Source organism: Oryza sativa, chromosome 11, assembly GCF_034140825.1.
Source record: "Oryza sativa Japonica Group chromosome 11, ASM3414082v1".
NCBI classification, from domain to species: Eukaryota; Viridiplantae; Streptophyta; class Magnoliopsida; order Poales; family Poaceae; genus Oryza; species Oryza sativa.
Genome location: NC_089045.1, coordinates 12,190,803 through 12,200,898, shown reverse-complemented (window position 1 = coordinate 12,200,898; position 10,096 = coordinate 12,190,803). Strand labels below are relative to the sequence as shown.

Below are 10,096 nucleotides of genomic sequence, written 5' to 3'. Positions count from 1 at the left end.
TCCATTTAAACATGCTACTAGTCATTCCTCGTAAACAAGCGATTCATTAATATTTACATTTCTCGATGTCCATGTAGCCAATCTTGTGTGGAAGAATGGAGAGTCACGCATTAAATCCAAGAAAGTCATTAAGATGATAAGTTGTTGGATTGAAATATGCCTATCATAAATAAATTTTTTAGATTTGGAAATATGACTATCAAAAGTAGATGGAGGGAGTATGTTAGAAAAAAAATACCAGGACATCTCGTACTAGAGTAGAATCTCCGAGATGGAAACAGTGAAGCAAATACTCTTACATAAACTTTTTCGTAACATAGGGCCAACATATGTATGTGACCACATGACTAAAAGGCCATCCACAATGCACATACATGACGTGTGACATTGTTGGTCCACATAGAGAAATCGCTTGCGTAGAGGGGAGAGAGTGGACTGGGGGCCTAGGGGCCATGCCTTCACCGGGTTCACGTGACCAAAGTTGATCATGGTGGCCTTGCAGCAGTTTATCAGAAAAGGGGAGGAAAGTAGGAGAAAGAGAAGGGGGAGAATGGTGTCCGACTGGAGCTTGCCGCCATCAGCATCAGATCGAGAGGAGAAGCTTGCTAGAGAGGGGTGCGGAGGTGGTGAAGCGGCGGCAAGCCAGACCCTAACGATAGTGCCCTCGCCGTCCCATACCTCCTAATCCACACCGTCAAGCTCCTGCCAGCTTCGATCCACACCGTAGAAGCTTGCCAAAGAGGGGAGAGGAGTAGGGGCGCCGACGCCACCAGATCCGCCCCAAGCTCGCCGTCCCATCCAGCGGCGAGGACAGGATCTCGACGATAGTGGTTGGTACGGAGGAGGTGGTGTCGAGATTGTCGGCGTGCTCGCCAAGGACGAAGGGTTGCCGATCAGGGGAGGAGAGGAGGGGTGGTGCGCTAGCGAGCAGCAGGCTAGATCTGGCCACCCCGCCGCCGTCGCCTGATACTCCGCTTTCGCCACCCCGCCGCTGCTCCGCCTGGCGTCGTTGCCGTCGCCGCTTGGGATGCCTCGCCACCACGCCACTCATCACCATCGCTGTCGTCGCTTGGGACACTTTTGCCCTAGGCCAAAGCTGGCACCGTCACCCCCTCGATTTCTCCACACGACGCCTTGGCTCGCTCGGCCGGTGAGGAAAGATATAGAGTCGCAGACATGAGAGAGAGAGAGAGGGGGAGAGACAGGAGAGAGATTGAAAGTAAAAGAGGTGGGATATACCAGAAGTAACCTGCACTGTCAAGCATGCACAGTTTCAGGGGCTTGGGTCTACTCTAGCGTAACCTAAGACTCAAAAAATGCAAAAATGCTCTCGGTCGTGCAACCGGCGCGGGGGGAGCCAGATCGGGCGCTCCCCCCGCACGCCCCTCCTTCCACGTGGACCCACCCATTTCTCTCTCCCTTTTTTTCACAAAAGATGTTTCACCTAATCTATCTATAATGTTTCGCTATTTATAGATCTAATGTTACAGTGAATTAAAATACTCATTTGCAACAAAAATCCCACATATTTTGGAAATTCTCTATTAAGGAAATTTGGTTTATTTTTTGTTCTAGTATACTCACAATGTTTTACTATGTATAGATCTAGTGTTGCAGTAAACGAAATATTCTAGTGCAACAAAAAACCCACATATTTTGGAAACCCCTATTAAGGGAATTCGTTTTATTTTTTGTGCCACCAAAAAATGTTTCACCTAGTGTACTTATAATGTTTCACTATGTATGGATTAAATATTGCAATGAACTGAAATAATTTTTTGCTATTTACTGAACCATTGTTTTTATATAAGATGAAACAACACCCAATTTAAACAAGTGAAACATTTTTGATCAACCTAGTGAAACAATTCTAATATACCTGGTGGAACATCGTGCAAAATTTAAAAATAATTCAATAATAAGCTAATTTTTTTTCGTCGGAATACATCCATGTGCGGTCTTGTTTTGAAAATTTAATTATAATGAATTTAATGGTGCAATCGGATCATGATTTGAATAAGTAATTTAAGAGAAAAATCAGTTTAAAATAGTTTTGTACGTAAATCGGGCGCGACGTCATGCTGACGTTAGCGTCCGATTTTTTCCCACCTACCATCGGGCACCTGATTTGTAGGGGGATCCCAAAAAATGCTGTACATTTGTTCCCTCAAAAAAAAGAAAAAATTGCGATACATCTGCACTGCTATCGCCTAAACGTCGGAGACGCTCTCGGATCTCAATCCCTCGGTAATTAGCTCTGTGGAAATACTTGTAGAGATTCTTATCCATTCAGCAGGCAGACCAACACCTTTTGGTCTTTAAAGGACGACGTATGTCACTTGTCACGTCTACCTTTTGAGCAAAGAGTGTGGTAGGACTCCCTTTTCCCTTTTTGACAGAATCATGTGCTATCTCGTTAATTATCTGCTCTTTTAGCTAAGCTACCCTCCTGTTTGAAAAATCCTTGGTGTAATGATGCTGAATCCAATCATTCGCTTTCTAAAAGGAAGCAGCTCATAGGTAGATTAGATTGCACGTACCACGGCTTTTCAGATGGGCATTGCACCTTGTGAAATTAATCATTAATCCTGAAGAACACAAATGATCGCAATGTTTATCAATGGGGCATCCAATTGTCACCGAACTTACCACCAAACCTCTTAACATCGATTGGTTGATGCATGCATGTACACACTTCTCCTGTAGACTTTGAGAAACAAAATTAAATTTAAAACTTTTTTTTAATAATGAAATGGTTTTAAACTTCTATGAGGGTATAACATAAAAATTCTACATCCTAACCAAAGATAAAAGAATGGAACGGTAGAATGATTATTGCTCCTTCAGTTTTCGAGTAACTTATACGCTTGAACCTATTTCCAAAAAGTACTTGGCATTTCATGATTCTGGATATATCTTTTCCCAATTTATCATGCCATTATCCTTATTTTTTTTCCTCATCATTCGTGTGCTAGATTATTCCGAGGTACTTTGGTTGTTTTAGATTAGTCATAAGCTATATTTATATCGTCATATTTTTATAAAACAGTTAGATTAGCGCCATATTTTTATAAAACACTTAGATTAGACTTTTGCACAATGTAAATTACAAAACTTCCATTGTAATTTGAAAATTTACACTGTTGATTTACAAAATTTAAACAGAACACACTGTACGAGAGAATTAAAATAAAAATAACTATTACCTGTTTAAAGAGATGGTATTTACTTACATAAAGGAGTTGTCCTCTCCAATGCTACAGGCCAAATTATCCGAACTAATCTGGACCGTCCATCCGCACGCAAGTTTTCTCCACCCCAAGATTTCACAGCTGAGGATTCCACGCGCGAAGACATCGCTCCTCCTCCACCCGCGGCCGCGGAGACCGCGCGCTTCTCTTCCTCGTTCACTCCTCCCCGCGTCCTCGCAGGAGCGACTCCCCGCTGCCGCCGCTCCTCCGCGTCCTCGCCGGAGCCACCGTGGCCGTCCTCCTCGCTCGCTCCTCCTACTCCCCGCTGCCACCGCTACGCCGCGGCCGTCCTCCTTCTTCCCCACCGCCACGCCCCGCTGCCGGCGCTACGCCGCGTCCTCGCCGGAGACGCGGCCAGATCGTGCTTCTCCCACTCGGATCCGCCACCGGAGCCGACTTCGGTCCCTTCTGCATCGCCGTCCGCCTCCTCCCATCGCTGCCCCCCCTCCCCATCCTCCCGCCCCCGGGGGCCTTCTTGTTCGCTCGCGCTGCCATAAGTTCTTCCGCATCAATCAACGTCCTGGTGGAGCTTCCTTTCCACCGGCGCAGTCGCCCCGTCACGTCCTTGTGATCCTGCCTTCCACTGGCTCCCTGCCACGCCTCTTGTGGCCGCGACAGTTAAGGGGTAGAGTCTGCCCATATCAAGCAGCTCCGATGCTTCCAGGGCGCCGGTCCTCCCTGGACGCTGGTCCTCTCTTGTGCAGGTTAGATTGATTCATCTGAAAATTACTCTGTGATTCCCCTTTTAAGCTCATTAATCCCCTATATGAAAATTTCTCCTCTTTTCATTCTCGATCCATTGTACAGCTTGATGAAAGTTAATTATTGATCATCACCACTACAGAGAATATCTTATTCTGTTGAAAATTAACAGAATTTTGCTTTTTTAAAGATGCTGATTTGAACTTATTGATAGTGAGCTGATTGCATAGGGGAATCACTCGCGTCTAGCAATATCTTGCCCTGTCGGTGTCTTCGTCCTCCATTCCACATGGGTTTACTTCAATGGACTGGACAATATACAAGAATAATTGCATATCTACACCGCAAGTCTTTATAATGATAGGTAATTAGTCACCAACTTTCGCCTGACTTGCTAATACAAGTTTATATAGTGCTCATACAGATCAGTAGAACATTGGTTTTATTTTGCAGTGATAAGGCAACTGATCTACTTTTGTAGTACTATAATAGAACTTTTGACACAATCATTGTAATGCGTATGCATGACAAACCCGTTTGCTGTTGGCAGGCTGTCATTTTTTTATTTAAAGCATATATGACCATTGTATGATTCATTGTACGGATATTGTGGGTATTTACTGGCTGCAAAATGTATTAGGGGAAGGACTGCGTTTTGACATCTCTAATTTAAGTGCGCTGGAATATTAAGAAGCAAATGCGATAGAGATTTTGGTTACAAGCTTATGGTTTGAGGTAATGCTAATTTACTTGTTTTTGTCCAGCTAATGCTAATTCACTTCTTTTCATCTCTCAGGGAGCATCCCACAAGTTGGTTGTTGACATCATCCAAAACCGTGGAGACAAATTAGAGCCCATTATTTGTAGTTTCTTGTGTTCCATGCAATTTCAACAACGATATGCCGGTTTTTCTCATGACGCACTCAGGTAGCTGTGAAAATGATAGCCAAAGATCTTATTTGTACACAACATCATACCACAAAGATCTACCAACTTAAATCTCAGCTTCAAGGAGCTTTTCTAAGAGTGTTGAGATAACTGTGCATTTGTTCTGCCGCTTTCTTGCTAAATGCTAATTATTGCTATTTATACAATGTGTGCATGCCTCGTCAACTAGCAGTGTCTTCCATGCTGACCAAGCGATGTGTTTTACATGGTCTATGAATCTACTGTGCATTATAAGGAAAAACGTGAAAGTCTAAGTTTTTTGCCGTCAGTACATGATTTTGACTTCATTAAGTTGTACTAAGCAGTAGTAGCAACATGGTCAGGTTGGGATCAATCTTTTACTTAAGATGCTGTAGCTGCTAGATATGCGATGCAATGGGCTGAAATCCCTGACTTATTTAATTTCAACACAAGCTATGCATTAATTCGATTATGATGGACTTTGAGCACCAAAATTTAGAGATGGAGATGATGAGTGATGTCATGGGGATGCTACAGATGATGCTTTGGATGGAGACGTGGAAGAAGAGAAACTGATATATGTTTCTGTTTGTGAAATGAATATTTTGACTTATGCCATCGATCAATGCATGGTTATGCTAGATGATGCACTTTAGAAAGATTCAAGCTGTTGCTCTTTGTGCACAGCTCTTTTACTACCTGTTAGGAATATATTTTCCTTTCATACCATTTGCTTCTACATTTTCAGGGTTTTTGGCATGACCAATGGTGTCAAGCAGGGACTACGCCATCAACATATTAATTTCCAATGTGATTATGACTCTGCAACATGTACTTTCTTACTATTTTCCCTGAATGTGTGAGATTTTGTAGTCACTGAGTTGCACATTTCCCCTATCATTTTGTTTAAGCTACAGTAGTGTAAAAAATTTTATTTGTTCTCAGGCATGCTTCCTGCTCACCAATCAAGCTGGTGCTTGTTTCAGGAAACATAGGAAAGAGAGAAGCATATGTGATTGCTAAACAATTTCACCCCATCGATGGTACTAAAATCAATGGCTTAGGATGGATGATGGTAACAACAAAGCAAATGGCCAAGTCTTTTGATGTTTCATCATTTATAGAGGTACTCACAAGGTAAGTTAAGTTAATGTGCAAAATGTGACCAAATTTGTGTTAATCATGTATTCTTTTTCCAGTTTTGTCAGATATTACTGCATTTCATCTCAGTCGATAATGTGAATAATGAGAACCATTTGATGATGAAATCTTGAATATTATTAACAGAAAGTTATGGTTGATCCATCAATTTATGATTTATCATCACACTAAATTAGGTGAGCATAGTTGGGATTTTTTTTCTTGGCATGAATTCTGCTCGCAAAGAATCTCAAATGTATCATCTCAGTTTCTAAAAAAAAATTATATAAACCATTATTCGTCCATGCTTATTAGAGTTCAACTTATGCACATGCATATACAAAAATTATGTTTTTCAAATTTCTGAACCAATGATTCTGACAAATAATTTTGTTGCATGCAGGACCATCTACTTTGCAACTATGAAGAATACAAATTTGAAAAAAAAAAGGATTGGGTACAAATGCTGATTACCTGAATGCCATGTGGAATAGCCTAAGAAGCAGGGGGTTGGTGCTCCTCAAGTTGTGCAATGTTGATTACCTCATCTTTCTATTTTTTATCATAGCAGACTTACTTAGAGAAGGGATGCTAGAGAAATTGCAAAATATCATGAAATACGCAGTTGGCTCTTAGAGAATGATAGTTCAAATTTGTGCTACCTAAGACTGACGGTAATTTTTTAGTAGCACAGGATCTGGATATTAGGTGGTATATACTACGTACTATACCGCAGCATGGAAACATTAGAGAACTTTTAGACAATCTATGTCTTTGCTTGTTATAAACTTTTTTTTTGTTTCTACACATGTCAATAATAACGGTGAGAATTGATCTGGCACCGGACATGGTATATTGAATTTGTTTCAAACACTATTCAAGTAGTCTTTAGTGTACTCCTATATTGTTCTATGACTTACTGATAGATGGGTATCCAATTGTAAATTACAAACTAAATTATTGAGCATATGATGTACGCAGTATTCAGGTTATGAGCATTATGGTGAAGAAAATTTGTAACTTCAAACATCCTAAACTTTTATTTTACTTGTTTTGAACAAGTTTACTTGTCACGAGCTCCGGCGTAAGAACGTATGGGATATGAATGTGTGATTGGCGGACGTGGACGAGGGAGTTTGGAGGAACAGCGACCCGTGATGAACAGCAAGGGATGAGCAAATAGAGAATAGGAGATGAGAGAATTAGAAATTGAATCTGCTTGATTAACTCCTCCGAATTGTGCCTCTAAATAGGCTTACAACTAATTAACTAAATTACTAAAAACAAGCTAACAAACTGATAAGGAAACTAGCTAACAGAACCTATCCTATCACAATACTGTTGCCGTCCGGCACGGCGGATTACGCGCGCTGCGCTGCATCTCCTGACGCCGCATCCTGCTGCCCTGTGCAGCTTCTGCGTTGATACGTTATCCCGACCATGACATCTCTCCCGTCCTTCGGAAACAGCTCGTCCTCGAGCTGAAATGCCGGATACCGTCGCCGGAACTCCGCCTCATTCTCCCACGACGCTTCCGATGCTGCCTTCCCTTCCCAATGTATGAGCACTTCCCAGACGCCACGCGCGATTCTGCCACGGACTGCCTTCACAGGAACAGGCAGGACGCGCCCATAGGCCATTGCCGGCAACGCTGGCACAATCTCCGGCGGCTCTCCATGGAATTTCTTGAGAACACCAACATGGAACACATCGTGGATGCGTGTTCCTGCTGGCAATTGCAGCCTGCACGCTACTTCTCCAATTCGTTCCATCACCTTGTATGGCCCATAGTAACGGGGCGACAGCTTGCCTTTGGAGAAGCCTGGAAGTGATGCTGCTTGGCGTTGCAACAGTCGAACCCAGACCCAGTCACCAACACCATACGCCACATCCCGGTGTTTGTCATCATAAAAGAGTTTGGCGTAGTCCTATGCTTGCAGCAATCGTTCGCGAACCTCGTTCAGGAACGTGTCGCGTTCCGTGAGTGCTTGCTCAACGGCGTGCACCCGTGCTGTCCCACGATCATAAGCGCGCAAGGCGGGCGGCGGCCAGCCATAAACCACCTGAAACGGCGTCGTGCGGAGGGATGATTGAAACGCCGTGTTGAAGCAATATTCCTCCCACGGTAGCCATCGCAGCCATTAGCGAGGGCGATCGCCCGTCAGGCAGCGCAGGTACATGCCGATCACCCGGTTGGCCGCCTCCGATTGGCCGTCCCTCTGAGGGTGAAACGCCGAGCTCATGGTGAGCTTGACCCCGGCAAGGCGAAACAGTTCCGTCCAGAACGCGCTGGTGAAGACGGGGTCTCTGTCGCTGACGATGGAGAGCGGTATGCCGTGGAGGCGAACCACCTCGTTGAAGAAGACGTGAGCGACGGACGTTGCCGTATACGGGTGGCCCAACGGAAGGAAGTGCGCGTACTTGGACTGGCGGTCGACGACGGTGAGGATCACCGACTTGCCGTTGACGCGCGGCAGCCCCTCCTCAAAATCCATGGAGATATCTTCCCACACCCGCGTCGGCACCGGTAGAGGTTGAAGCAGACCGGCCAGATGAAGGTGTTCGACCTTATTTCTTTGACAGATCGTGCATGCATGCACGTGGTCCTGGACGACTTGCTTGGTGTTGGGCACGGTGAAGTCGGCACACAGGCGGTGCAGAGTGCGTTCCACGCCCTCGTGCCCTGTGTGAGCCACGTCCAGCAGTGCCGGCAAGGATGGCGATCTCGCGGCAACGAACACGCGGCCCTGTTTGGTGAGGAGGCCGTCCGTGAATGCCCAGGGCGCGCCCAGCTCGCCGGCGGCAATTTTGTCCCGAAGCGCGACGAGGGATGAGTCGGTCGCGACCTCGCGACGCAAATCGTCGAACACAGAGAACGCCGGTCCTGTGAGTGCCATGAGTGTGGGTGCCATGTCCTCGTCGCGGCGCGACAAGGCGTCAGCCACCACGTTGTTCCGGCCCGGGCGGAATTCGACGGTGAAGTCGAAGCCCATCAACTTGCTAACCCAACGGTGCTGAGGAATAGTGGACAGGCGCTGGTCGAGGAGGTACTTGAGGCTATAATGATCCGTACGAACGACGAACTGTCGTCCCTACAGGTACGCACGCCAGTGGCGCACGGCTTGAACCAACCCAATGAGTTCCCGTTCGTAGGCAGTGAGGCTGGCGTGTCGCGGCGCGAGTGGCCGGGTGAAGAAGGTCAGTGCGCCGGCGCCTTGGTGGAGCACTGCACCGATGCCCGAGCCAGAGGCGTCGCACTCCACGGTGAATGTCCTGGCGAAGTCTGGAAGTTGCAAGACCGGGGCAGAGGAGAGCGCCGCCTTGAGCGCCGCGAAAGCTGCGTCCGCTTCTAGCGACCACCGGAAGGCCTCCCGCTTGAGAAGGGCCGTCAGTGGGGCGGCGATGGTGCCGTAATTCTTGATGAACTTGCGGTAGTAGCCGGTGTGCCCCAGAAAGCTGCGGACGGCTCGGACGGAGCGCGGCGTCGGCCACGCACCAATGGCCTGGACCTTGAGTTCATCCATGGCTACTCCTTCGGCGGAGACGGTGTGCCCCAAGTATTAGACTTGGCGCTCGCCGAAACGGCACTTGGAGTGTTTGAGCACCAGCTTGTTGTTGTGGATGGCGCGAAGGACAGCTTGCACGTGTTGCAGATGTTCGGCCCATGTCGCACTGTAGATCAAAATGTCGTCAAAAAATACGAGGACGAATCGACGCAAGAAGGGAGCGAGCACCGAGTTCATCAGGGCCTGGAATGTCGCCGGCGTGTTCGTGAGTCCGAACGGCATAACCAAGAATTCGAAGTGGCCTTGATGAGTGCGGAACGCCGTCTTGTGGATGTCGGCGTCGTGCATGCGGACCTGGTGATAGCCCGAGCGAAGGTCCAGCTTGGTGAAGAATCGAGCACCACGGAGTTCGTCGAGGAGTTCGTCGACGATGGGTATTGGGAACTTGTCCTTGGCGGTGGCGGCGTTTAGAGCACGGTAGTCGACGCAAAATCTCTAGGAGGCGTCCTGCTTGCGGACCAACAGTACCGGCGAGGAGAATGGCGAGGTACTAGGACGGATGATCCCCTGGCGTAACATTGCCACGCA

The 10,096-nt window shown here is 46.6% G+C and overlaps 1 non-coding gene across 4 annotated transcripts; it reads left to right on the top strand.

The window, feature by feature from the left end:
- The first annotated feature begins 3,388 nt into the window (after positions 1 to 3,388).
- LOC9270483 (uncharacterized) lies at positions 3,389 to 6,878 on the top strand. Of its 4 annotated transcripts, none has more exons than XR_010737343.1 (6): positions 3,389 to 3,955; positions 4,168 to 4,317; positions 4,750 to 4,880; positions 5,611 to 5,693; positions 5,849 to 5,999; positions 6,406 to 6,878. It is a non-coding gene; the product is annotated as an uncharacterized protein (transcript). The 4 variants fall into 4 exon arrangements; XR_010737344.1 differs by having other exon boundaries at positions 4,594 to 4,880; positions 5,611 to 5,672; XR_010737342.1 differs by having other exon boundaries at positions 4,594 to 4,880.
- Positions 6,879 to 10,096: the final 3,218 nt, after the last annotated feature.